Raw genomic sequence first — 12,801 nt, forward strand, 5'->3', positions numbered from 1 at the left:
TCGTAAACTTTTCTCTACCTTCTCCTCCCTCCTTAGCCACCCCCCCTCTTCCACCCTCCTCTATCTCGGCTGATGACTTTGCCTCCTTCTTCTCCTCCTAAATCACCGACATTCGCAAACTCTTCAACACCTTGCCTCCTTCTCCACCACCCCACTGTCCTCTGCTCACTTACTCCCCATCACCATCTGCAACCCCTATCAACCTACCCTCCTTCTCACCCCTCTCAGAATCTGATCTTTGCTCCCTGCTCCAGAACCATAAACCCACCACGTGTGCTCTGGACCCCCTCCCCACTCACCTCTTCCAGGCAGCTGCCCCTGCTCTACTCCCTTTCATTTCCTTTCTTCTCAACATCTCTCTACTCTCTGGCTGTTTCCCCTCTGCCTTCAAACAGGCCTGCATCACCCCCAACTTAAAAAACCCTCCCTTGATCCGTCATCCATCCAGAACTACTGTCCTGTCTCCCTTCTCCCATTCCTCTCTAAAACCCTCGAGCAAGCGGTACACTGCCAGCTCTGCTTTCCTGTCAACACACTCTCTGCTTGACCCCATCCAATCTGGTTTTCGCCCAGCACACTCCACTGAAACTGCTCTTCTCTCCGTCACAAACTCTCTGCTCTCTGCCCGTGCTGCCTCTCTCTCTCCTCTGTCTTAATTCTCCTCAACCTCTCTGCTGCATTTGACACAGTCAACAATTCTATTTTCATGTCCTCCCTCGCTGACCTGGGACTCTCTAGCACTGCTCTTGCCTGGTTCTCTGCCTACCTCACTAATCGCATGCACGATCCGCCTCTTGCTCTCTTTTGACAGGTGCCACCCCCCCAAAGGCTCAGTCATGGGACCCCTCTTGTTTTCTCACTACACCCACTCCCTGGGTCCCATCTTCTCCTCCCATGGTTTCTCGTATCATTTCCATGCTGACAATGCCCAGATCTTCCTCTCCCCCCCTCTGACTCTGTGTGACAGAAATATAATGAGTTCTGGTTGTAAATCTCCCTCCCTGTGAGGGCGCTAAGCAGTGAGGACAGAGTTCTTTTGACGGGCTGGACTGACAGTTCTTTCCCGGGTCAGGGAGTTGGCCAGTCTGGAAGAAAGCGAGTCTCTGTTGCAAGAACGTATTGACCCGGAAGGTAAACATTGTAGCAGCCGCTGATTGTAAGGCAGCTGCATTAGTTTACCAAGGGGTCATGCGTGACAGCATAAAAAGGGGACAGAGACTTGTAATCGGTTCTTTCGCTTGGTTTCAGAGACGCACAGACCTGGAAGGACCTGGAGAATTCCCAAAAATAAATAATAAATATTCGTGAGTGTTTTGTTTGTTTGTAGCACTGTTAGTAATTGTCTTTTGTTTGTAAATTCACTAAACGATTCCGGGAGTACCGAAGATCCCCAGATACACGCCCCAGGGTGGTTGCGCAGCAGTTGTATGACCACATGGTGCACTGGCTAAGCCCCGCCCAGAAAACGGGTCTGCAAATGGGCGAAGCTATAGCAGCGGAGCAATTCTGCCATGTGGTTGGCGCCAAAACCCAGGTATGGATACGGTGCCACAACCCCGCCACCCTGGAGGCAGCAATAAAGCGGGAGGAGGATTTTGAGGACTCCCTGGTCTCAGCCCACCCCAACCTGGCCACAGCTCCCGTCCACCGGAGCAGCGGCACACCACCTCCTCTCTCTGCTCCATCTACAGCACCGGGACCGAGACCTCCTAGATCTCCGGCCCCTATGGGCAACCTTGCCCCCTCTTCATGGAGATCAAGGTTGGCCACCAGCTGGGGTAGAAATGCTGCCTCTGCCCCATTGTCATACCAACAATGGGACAAAGATTTAACCATTGTTCCTTCTGTCCCCCAAACTTGTTTTAGGTGCAACCAACAGGGACATCTGGCCAGGTCATGCCCCGTTGCCATGGAGTGTGACGTGGTCTCATGTAATTGGGCATCTGACATAGGTAAGCACGGGGAAAATGGTCCGGAGGGGCCTTGTATGATTGATGTGGTTTTAGGCAATGTGAAAACCCACGCATTAGTGGACACAGGATGTGAGCAAACCTTAATTAGAACAGCTCTCTTGGGCGGAGTGTCGTGGCGGCCACGAGGTCATGTGGCCATCTCCTGTATCCATGGAGACACGGCAGCATACCCCACACTAAAAGTATATTTATCGGTAGGACCGATTAAACGTCACCTGGTAGTAGGGGTGGCGGAAAGGTTGCCACATCCAGTTATTCTGGGCTGAGACTGGCCAAAATTTAAAGAATTAATGCAAATAATGGCAGTCTGAGCTGCACACGTAAACGTGGCAGGAAAAAAGAAAAATGAACAAATTGGTGATGTGTTTCCTTTTCAAGCCGAAATGTTTTCTCCTTTATTCTGTCCTAGAAAAACAAATAAAGAGAGGACTGCAAAATGGGAGGGAGCATCACTGAGACAAGGCTGGGGTCTGGTGGGAGAGTGCTTGAATGGTAACAAATCCAGTCAACGGGAGTCGGAACGCAGTGTGACCGAGAGGGCGAGGTGACTGGGCCATCCAGGGCAGATGTTACTCCTGCCCCTCTCAATATACCGGACATGTGGCACTCAAGCGCAGACATAGTGTGGGGCCAACATAATGACCCCTCACTAGTGCACGCTTGGGGGCAGGTCCGGTCTATAGAAGGTAAGGATGTTGGTGGTGCTGGGGCGCTAGTATAGCCACACTTCAGTATCAAGGGGCAATTACTATATAGGGTGAATCTAGCCGCGGGCACAGGACAGCCTGTAACACAATTATTGGTTCCCCCGTCTTGTCGGACCGAGGCCATGAGGCTGGCACATGATATCCCTTTTGCGGGGCACCTCGGAGCTGACAAGACAAGGGAACGGATATTGGCTTGATTCTATTGGGTAGGTCTTCATACTGATGTGTTGAAATATGTTGCCACATGCCCAGACTGCCAGCGAGTAGCGCCGGGTCGAGTGTGCCCTGCCCCTTTGGTTCCACTGCCGATTATTTCCACTCCTTTTGAACGCATTGAAATGGACATAGTGGGCCCTCTGCTACCTTCTGACTCTGGATATACGCATATATTAGTAGTGGTAGATTATGCAACGCGATATCCAGAGGCAGTTCCATTGAGGTCCACTAGTGCTGCTGCAATAGCCACCGAGTTAGTTCAGATTATGGCGAGAGTAGGGATCCCCAAAGAGATCTTGACTGATCATGGAACCAGTTTTCTGTCTAACACGTTACAGCAGGTATATAAAATATTAAAAGTACATCTCATCAGGACGTCTGTTTATCATCCACAGACGGACGGTTTGGTGGAACGTTTTAATCAGACCTTGAAGTCGATGCTGAGATGGTTTGTAACACAAGAGCAAAAACATTGGGCATTGCTCCTTCCCTACCTCTTTTTTGCAGTGAGAGAGGTGCGGCAGAGTTCAACAGGGTTCTCCCCCTTCGAGCTCTTGTACGGCCGACAGCCTCGCGGCATTCTCGATCTGTTGAGAGAGGGGTGGGAGGAGCACAAAAGCTCATCCAAAAATGTAGTGAAGCATGTGGTCCTACCTAGAGATCGCCTAGATTTGGTCGGTCGTTTGGCCCAGGACAACCTCAGATCGGCTCAGCACCGACAATAGCAGCATTACAACAAAAATGCACTAATTCGAACCTTTCGACCAGGAGACAAGGTAATGCTGCTACTTCCCTCATCAGAATCCAAGTTATGTGCTAAATGGCAGGGGCTGTATGAAGTGATTCGGGCTATAGGAAAGGTGAATTATGAAATTAGACAGCCCGATCGCCATAATGAACGTGAAATTTATCATATCTGGTAGGCAAGGGAGGTCTTGTTTATAGTCCCAGGCAACACAGGATGATTTAGGCCCCCGTCCAGAGACTCCTAGCACAAAAATCATTCCGATGGGGGAACAATTGGTTCCAGACCAGCAACGGGAACTGCGTAAGCTTATTGAGGAATTCAGCGATGTTTTTGCTGACTTGCCCGGCAGAACTAATTTGGTTGAATATGACATTATCTCTACACCAGGTGTCATCGTGCAGGAGAGACCTTACCGTATCCCAGAAAGTCGACGAAGTGGCGTTCGCAAAGAGGTATGGGACATGCTTGAGCTTGGGGTGATTGAACCTTCCAGGAGCGAGTTGTGCAGTCCTATTGTCATAGTGGCTAAGAAAGACGGCACCAACCGCTACTGCATGGATTTCAGGAAGGTAAACGCTATTGCCAAGTTCGATGCGTACCCTATGCCTCGGGTCGACAAACTTTTAGACAGACTGGGTAAGGCGAGGTTTATCTCCACTTTGGACCTGACAAAGGGATACTGGCAGATCCCCTTAACCCGCAGTTCTAGAGAGAAAACCGCATTTTCAACACCAGAGGGGCTGTTTCACTTTAAAACCATGCCGTTTGGGCTACATGGTGTGCCTGCTGCCTTTCAGAGACTGATGGACCAGGTTTTACGCCCACATCATGAATATGCAGCAGCGTATATTGATGACGTGGTCATTTACAGCTCCACCTGGCGAGAGCATTTGGCTAGGATTGCAGCCGTCCTTCAGTCTCTAAGAGTAGACCAGCTGACAGCTAACTTGAGAAAATGTGCATTTGCCAAGACAGAGACTCAATATTTGGGATTTTTAATGGGGAATGGAAGGGTGAGACCTGTAGTCACTAAAATCCATGCTTTGGTTGATGCAGTGATCCCCAAAACCAAGACTCAGGTGAGGTCACTGCTGGGATTAGCCGGTTATTACCTCCACTTTATCCCCGAGTATGCCACAGTGGTTAACCCTTTAGTTGACCTCACCAAAAAGAGTGCTCCAATTTTAATTAAGAGGTCAGCTGAGTGTCAGGGGGCGTTTGATATTATTAAGCGTAGACTTTGCCAGGCCCCCACTCTTATCACACCAGATTTCACCAAAAGATTCATCCTGCACACCGACGGTTCCGATGTAGGTTTGGGTGCTGTCTTGTCTCAAAAGGTAGATGGAGTAGAACACCCGATACTGTACATCAGTAAAAAAATGCTACCTCGGGAACGCAACTACTCCGTAGTCGAAAAGGAGTGTTTGGCCATTAAATGGGTTATTCACTCTTTACGATACTACCTGCTGGGACACTCATTTGATCTTGTCACAGACCACGCCCCACTCAAGTGGTTGAGCACAATGAAGGACAGCAATGCCCGGATAACTCGGTGGTATCTGGCGTTGCAGCCCTTCATGTACCTCATGGTACACCGTGCAGGGAAAGACCATCAAAATGCAGATTATTTTTCCTGGGAGGGGGGAGTAATGGGAAAGATAGATTTAGTCAAGTGCTCCACTCTGAGCGGTGGGATATGTGACAGAAATATAATGAGTTCTGGTTGTAAATCTCCCTCTCAACCTGTGAGGGTACGAAGTAACGAAAGGGAAAGGCTTTGGACAGGTTGTCCTGACAGTTCATTCCCTGGGTCGGGAAGTCAATCAACCTGGAAAAAGACGAGACTCCAGGGTGGGAATGTATTGACATGGAAGGTAAACGAGGTAGCAGCTGCAGGCAATAGAATCAGCTGCAATCGTTTACCAAGGGGTCATGCATAACCGCATAAAAGGGGCTGGAGAATTGTAAATCTTTTCCTTCGTTTTTGGTTTTGAAATAGACCCGGAAGGACCCGTGCACTGTGTATTAAGAGTATTGTGAGTGTTTGTTTTGTTTGTCTTGTCTATAATTGTTACTTGTGTGTTTATAGATGGCTAACACGTTCCGGAGCTGTCGCTAAGAGCCAGCACTGAACCTGGAACAGCACTGCACTATTTGTCACTCTTTAAACTGTATCACCCACCACGAGCACTACAGCACGCACCCAGGACTGGTGACCGTGGTTGTATATTGTGGGAGAGATACTGTGTGTATTGTTTAGGGCTGCAATCCCTGTTACTATTCTCTGTGTTTTACGCATCGTTGCATATAACCAACGTGGGGAAGCTATAAAAAAGGCCAACAAGATGCTTGGATATATTGTGAGAAGTGTTGAATTTAAATCAAGGGAAGTAATGTTAAAACTTTACAATGCAACTTTACAAGACCTCACCTAGAATATTGTGTTCAGTTCTGGTCACCTCGTTACAAAAAGGATATTGCTGCTCTAGAAAGAGTGCAAAGATGAGCAACCAGAATTATCCTGGGTTTAAAAGGCAGGCTAAAAGAATTGAATCTATTCAGTCTTGAACAAAGAAGATTACGCGGCGATCTGATTCAAACATTCAAAATCCTAAAAGGTACAGACAATGTCGACCCAAGGGTCTTTTTTGACCTGAAAAAAGAAACAAGGACTAGGGGTCACAAATGGAGATTAGATAAAGGGGCATTCAGAACAGAAAATAGGAGGCACTTTTTTACACAGAGAATTGTGAGGGTCTGGAACCAACTCCCCAGTAATGTTGTTGAAGCTGACACCCTGGGATCCTTCAAGAAGCTGCTTGATGAGATTCTGGGATCAATAAGCTACTAACAACCAAACGAGCAAGATGGGCTGAATGGCCTCCTCTCGTTTTTAAACTTTCTTGTGGTCTTATGTTCTTATGTTCTTAAATCCCAGCCATCAGGACCCACATATCAAAACAAAAAGGCAACAAGAACAGCTTCTATCAGAGGCAAAGAGACTTCAGGAGTGTGAAAGCTACCATAAAAACCCAGAGTCAAACAGACCTCAGGAGTGCGAAAGATACCATAAAAACTTAGAGGCAAAGCGACTTCAACAGCAGGAACGTTACCAACAAAACGAAGCGGCAAAGCGACTTCAACAGCGGGAACGTTACCAACAAAACGCAGCGGCAAAGCGACTTCAACAGCGGGAACGTTACCAACAAAATGCAGCGGCAAAGTGACTTCAACAGCGGGAACGTTACCAACAAAACGCAGCGACAAAGTGACTTCAACAGCGGGAACGTTACCAACAAAACGCAGCGGCAAAGCGACTTCAACAGCGGGAACGTTACCAACAAAACACAGCGACAAAGTGACTTCAACAGCGGGAACGTTACCAACAAAACGCAGCGGCAAAGTGACTTCAACAGCGGGAATGTTACCAACAAAACGCAGCGGCAAAGTGACTTCAACAGCGGGAACGTTACCAACAAAATGCAGCGGCAAAGTGACTTCAACAGCGGGAACGTTACCAACAAAACGCAGCGGCAAAGTGACTTCAACAGCGGGAACGTTACCAACAAAACGCAGCGGCAAAGTGACTTCAACAGCGGGAACGTTACCAACAAAACACAGCAGCAAAGCGACTTCAACAGCGGGAACGTTACCAACAAAACACAGCGGCAAAGCGACTTCAACAGCGGGAACGTTACCGACAAAACACAGCAGCAAAGCGACTTCAACAGCAGGAACGTTACCAACAAAACACAGCAGCAAAGCGACTTCAACAGCGGGAACGTTACCAACAAAACACAGCGGCAAAGTGACTTCAACAGCGGGAACGTTACCAACAAAATGCAGCGGCAAAGTGACTTCAACAGCGGGAACGTTACCAACAAAACGCAGCGACAAAGTGACTTCAACAGCGGGAACGTTACCAACAAAACGCAGCGGCAAAGTGACTTCAACAGCGGGAACGTTACCAACAAAACGCAGCGGCAAAGTGACTTCGGGAGCGAGAATCCTACAAACACCACACAGAACCGACTAGTGAAAAACTTAAAAGGCAGGAGTCATGCTTCAAAACTCATGATAACAACATATCTTGTTGACCTTTCCATCAAGGTTTCTTTGAAAATGCAGAACAGTCTACAACGTCGATTTACTGCACTACAAAGCAACACACATGTCCTTCTTAATCAAATACTTGTACAGGACAATGTCTCCCAAAAAGAAGAGATGATATGTGGCCCAAGTCAACACACACCTCACACTGAGGCTTACTTTTGGGAAGCCACATATAATAGCACCCTTCTATCATGCATTCCCATTGATGAGACACACATACACACTGAGATACACACACACCCTGAGACACACTCACACACACTGAGACACACACACACCCTGAGACACACTCACACACACTGAAACACACACACACACTGAGATACACACACACCGAGACAGACACACACTGAGACACACACACACACTGAGACTGTATGTGTTGTAGTGTGTGTCTCAGTGTGTGTGTGTGTTTCTCGATGTCTCAGTATGTGTTTGTGTCTCAGTGTGTCTGTGTGTGTCTCAGTGTGTGTGTGTGTCTCAGTGTGTGTGTATGTCTCAGTGTGTTTGTATGTGTCAGTGTGTGTGTCTCAGTGTATATGTGTGTATCAGTGTATGCGTGTCTCAGTGTGTGTGTCATTGTGCGTGTGAGTGTGTCTCAGTGTGTGTGTGTCATTGTGTGTGTGTGTGTGTGTCTCACTGTGTGAGTGTGTCTCAGTGTGTGAGTGTGTGCCTCAGTCACTTTAAGTCATACAAAGAGCATTTCAAGGAGAGCGATAAAGTGGAGCGAAGCGATCAAAAAAAAGGCGCCAAGTTAGAAGCAAGAATTGTGTGAATCTTGGGCCCCAGCACCTTTCCAATTGTGCCTATTTACTTGATGCTTGACAAGATTGGCCTAATTGCTTCTCCTAACTTGGACTTTTGTGTTTGATATCACCCCTTTAAACGGCTGTTGCGTTTTTCTAACTTGTTTTTTACATTGTTATAGATACACTAAGCACGAGTTAACATAAGCATTTATAAAACTCGGGTACCCCAAGCCCCTTGATTACATAAATGTCTTCTTATTAAACACTGATTTTTGTACGTATCATAAGGACATATGCAATTAGCAATAAGTTTATAGATGTGCTTGTGTGTGTATATATATGTACTGTATATGCTGTATATATATATACATACACATCTATATTCAATAAGCAATAAGCATATAGGTCTTATAACAACCATAAATATCTATATTCCATACTCATAAGTATATATATATATATATATATATATATATATATATATATATATATATATATATATATATATATATATATATATATATGTGAGATTAAGAGTGTCAAAGGGGTTAGAGACACAGAACGACCAGGAACTACAATTCCCAACAACGGGGCAAACACACCTTGCATGACGGGTAACAGCGGTAGCTTTAAAAAGCTGCGGGAATCAGCTAGAGGGGAGAGTGAGAACAGGTGCACACACGAGCCGTGGGACGGGAGAGTACCTAACCAAGACGAAAGTGGGCAGCTGCATTGGGAGCGAGATTGGGATATTAACCAGTGGTAACCCAGAGGAATACAATTGTGGCACTTGTTTCTAAAACGGTACAGCGTAGTGGGGCATTACATTGAAGTAACCTTGCGGACTACCATTGTCACCAGTCGGAGACAACCATTGTTTCTACAGCGGGACAGTGCACGGTGGTTTTACCTTGAAAACAACACGGCGGACTACAGGCTTCCCTGCATCGGAGCAATGCAGAGAACACAGATTGCTGTAGAGTGAGTACGCTGTGTTTTACTGTTGAGATGCTGGGAGCTATTGAAGTACGGGACTTGTGTGTATTCAAACAGAGTGCTTAAAGACTGTATCAAAAGCCCACGAACTGGGCAAGTGATTAACCCAGGAGAGCTGTGTCTGTCTGGAAGTGTTGAACGGTGTAAAAATTATGCAGGGACACAGAAAGGGTGATTTAAATGAAAAACAGCTTTATTGTATGTCCGGGGAACAGTGGAACCTGCAACAAAAGAGAGGCGAGAGTTAGAGAACGCTCATTGCTCACTGTTTATCCCCTGTATTAATTCTATTCTACACAGCAATGTAATTACTTACCTTTACGAAAGGTTGGCCGGGTGTTGGGGCCGCACTCTACCGCAAACAGGCTTCCGGGGCCATCGGGAGTACAAACCTGTGAGTAGGACGGGGACTATCACAACTCCACAGCGCCATCTGGTGGATGTCCGCGACAACCTGGAAAAGAGAAAGAAGCCACAATACCAAGCCAACACCAAAGAAACTTGGATACAGCAAGCCATTACTTACCTGAGGGTCTCGCTCCACAAAGAAAGTCCTGGACTTGTTTACTTGAGTTTTGTTATTATTTGTCTTGATAATTGGAACTTCTGTGTGTTCATTTGTGGAATATAAGAGGAAAAGAAAAATCATTAAAACCGAAATCTCCTTGGACCTGGGTCTCTGTCACGTTCTTCTGCACCAAAACAGGCACTACGTACACATCTCATACTTACGTGGACTATACTAGTTCACATTTGGTGTCAGAAGTGGGATGTGTTAAGCCTGTAGTATCCATTACAGCACCCATTTGTCTGTTACCTGATTGCAGAAAATGGCTGATTTAGAAGCCCTGGTCCGTGTGATCATGAATGCCACGGCCGCACAGCAGAACCTCGCAGCCATCCAACAGGAAACGAACCGGTTGCAGAACGAGCAGATACAGGAAGCAAAGAAGGAAAGGGTAGCCATTTTGCAACGGATGGAAGAACTGGTGAGCACTCCGGCTCCCGCGGCGGCCACCGCTTCTATACGGTCAACGCACGTACTGAATAAAATGACCAACGGCGATGACATTGAAGCATATCTCCTGGCCTTCAAAAGGACGGCAATTAGAGAAGGCTGGCCACGGGTGCAGTGGGCCGGTATATTATCAACCTTTTTAATTGGAGATGCCCAGAAAGCATACTTTGATTTGGCCACCGAGAAGGCCAACAATTACGATGTCCCAGCTGTTCAATTTGGTCCATCTGGCCAATAGATGGTTAAAACCCGAAGTGAACGACAGTCACACGGTCGTGGAATGGTTGGTAATGGATCGTTATCTCAGAGCGCTACCCCCAACGATGAGGAAATGGGTTGGCCAGGGGAACCCTAGCACATTGGACGACTTCATTGCCTTAGTAGAGTGCCAACTAGCGGCTGAAGAGCTAGTGCGCCCTGGGGCTTCGGGCCATAAAGTGACGACCAGACCAGACAGTTGGAAACCACGTGTCCTAGACCCGAGGAGTAAGCCGCAGTCCACAGGAAATGAAGAGCGAGTACCTGTGGTGAAGGGACAGGGGGATAACCGCAGCCGGGAGGGGATCGATTATTCTTTTTATCGCTGTTATAAGTGTAATCAAGTGGGTCATATAGCCAGGTTTTGCACACAAGGCGAGCCTATGCAGTGTAATATGGGGGATTATTTGTTTGGTAGTATAATAGTTCCAGGGAAAATAGAAAGAGGGGCGCCCTACCTCGCCCCAGTAGAAGTAAATGGACGTGAGGTCATGGCTCTCATTGATACAGGCAGTGCAATTACCTTGGTAGTGTCCAATTTGGTACCTACTTTCCGATTGAATTATGATCTCAGTACAGGGATTATGTGTATACATGGCGATACTAAATCTTACCCCACTGCTCTGGTTGATATAACTTACCAAGACCACGTGTGTAGCATGAGAGTGGGCGTGGTTAAAAGTTTGCCGCACTCAGTAATCCTGGGCAGAGATTATCCCAGGTTTAAAACCCTGGTGGACATTAACGGGAAATTGAGTCCTCCCGAGTTAAACACTGAGGTGGGCAATACCACCCCTGAGAGTCTATTAACCTTATTTCCCTTTACAGACAGCAGCCTGTTTGAAGGAACGAGACCCAGTAAGATTTATAAGTCGCGACGACAAAGACGGTTAGAAAAGGGGTATGGACCGCAAGGTGCACCAGTCCTAGTGGGGGAACAAAGGAGGAGGCAAAGGAGAGAAACAGGCACCCAGTGTACCGTCAGTGATATTATGGATACCACGGAGGAGGAAATAATGGATATAGGGGAGAGTGATGAACCAGAAAACTGGTATGAACCTTTTCAACCCTCAGCCCAGAATTTCGGAAGGGAACAAGCCCAAGACAGTACCTTAGTAAATATCCGGGACAGGGTTATATCGGTGAATGGGGTGCCAGTAGAGGGTGCTGTTGTGAATCCTAGGGAACACTTCATTATTAAGAATGATTTACTGTATCGCATTACTATGGTTAATGGCTCACAGGTGGAGCAGCTCTTGGTGCCCCAAGCATATCGTCTGACAGTCTTAAGGTTAGCCCACAATCATTTGTTTGGAGCACATTTAGGTAGTGAGAAAACGTTACAAAGGATTTGCCAACGGTTTTATTGGGTCGGTATTAAAAAGATGGTGGAAAACTTTTGTAAATCCTGCCCTAAGTGTCAGAAAGCCAGTCCCAGACCACATTTTAGAGCTCCCCTCCAATCCATGCCTATCATTGAAGTTCCGTTCGAGCGGGTGGCCATGGATTTGATAGGACCCCTAAATAAGTCTGCTCGAGGGCATGAGTATGTTCTCGTGATTGTAGATTACGCTACCAGGTACCCAGAAGCGATTCCCTTACGAAATATGGCCTCTAAAACCATTGCAAAAGAGCTACTTCAAGTGTTTTCAAGAGTGGGAATACCCAAGGAGGTCCTTACAGACCAAGGGACCCCATTTACGAGTAGATTGATGAAAGAATTGTGCATTCTGCTGAAAATTAAACCAATTCGAACGTCAGTTTACCATCCTCAGACGGACGGACTGGTTGAGCGTTTTAATAAAACCCTAAAATCTATGCTCCGAAAAGTAATCGCCAAAGATGGGAAGGACTGGGACTTGTTGCTACCTTACCTAATGTTTGCTGTTCGGGAAGTGCCCCAGTCTTCTACAGGTTTCTCACCCTTTGAGCTACTATATGGATGCCAACCCTGGGGAATTCTAGACATTGCCAAGGAGACGTGGGAGGAACAGAACACCCTAGGTAAGAATGTAATTGA

This window comes from Acipenser ruthenus, chromosome 32 (assembly GCF_902713425.1).
Source record: "Acipenser ruthenus chromosome 32, fAciRut3.2 maternal haplotype, whole genome shotgun sequence".
Lineage (NCBI taxonomy): Eukaryota > Metazoa > Chordata > Actinopteri > Acipenseriformes > Acipenseridae > Acipenser > Acipenser ruthenus.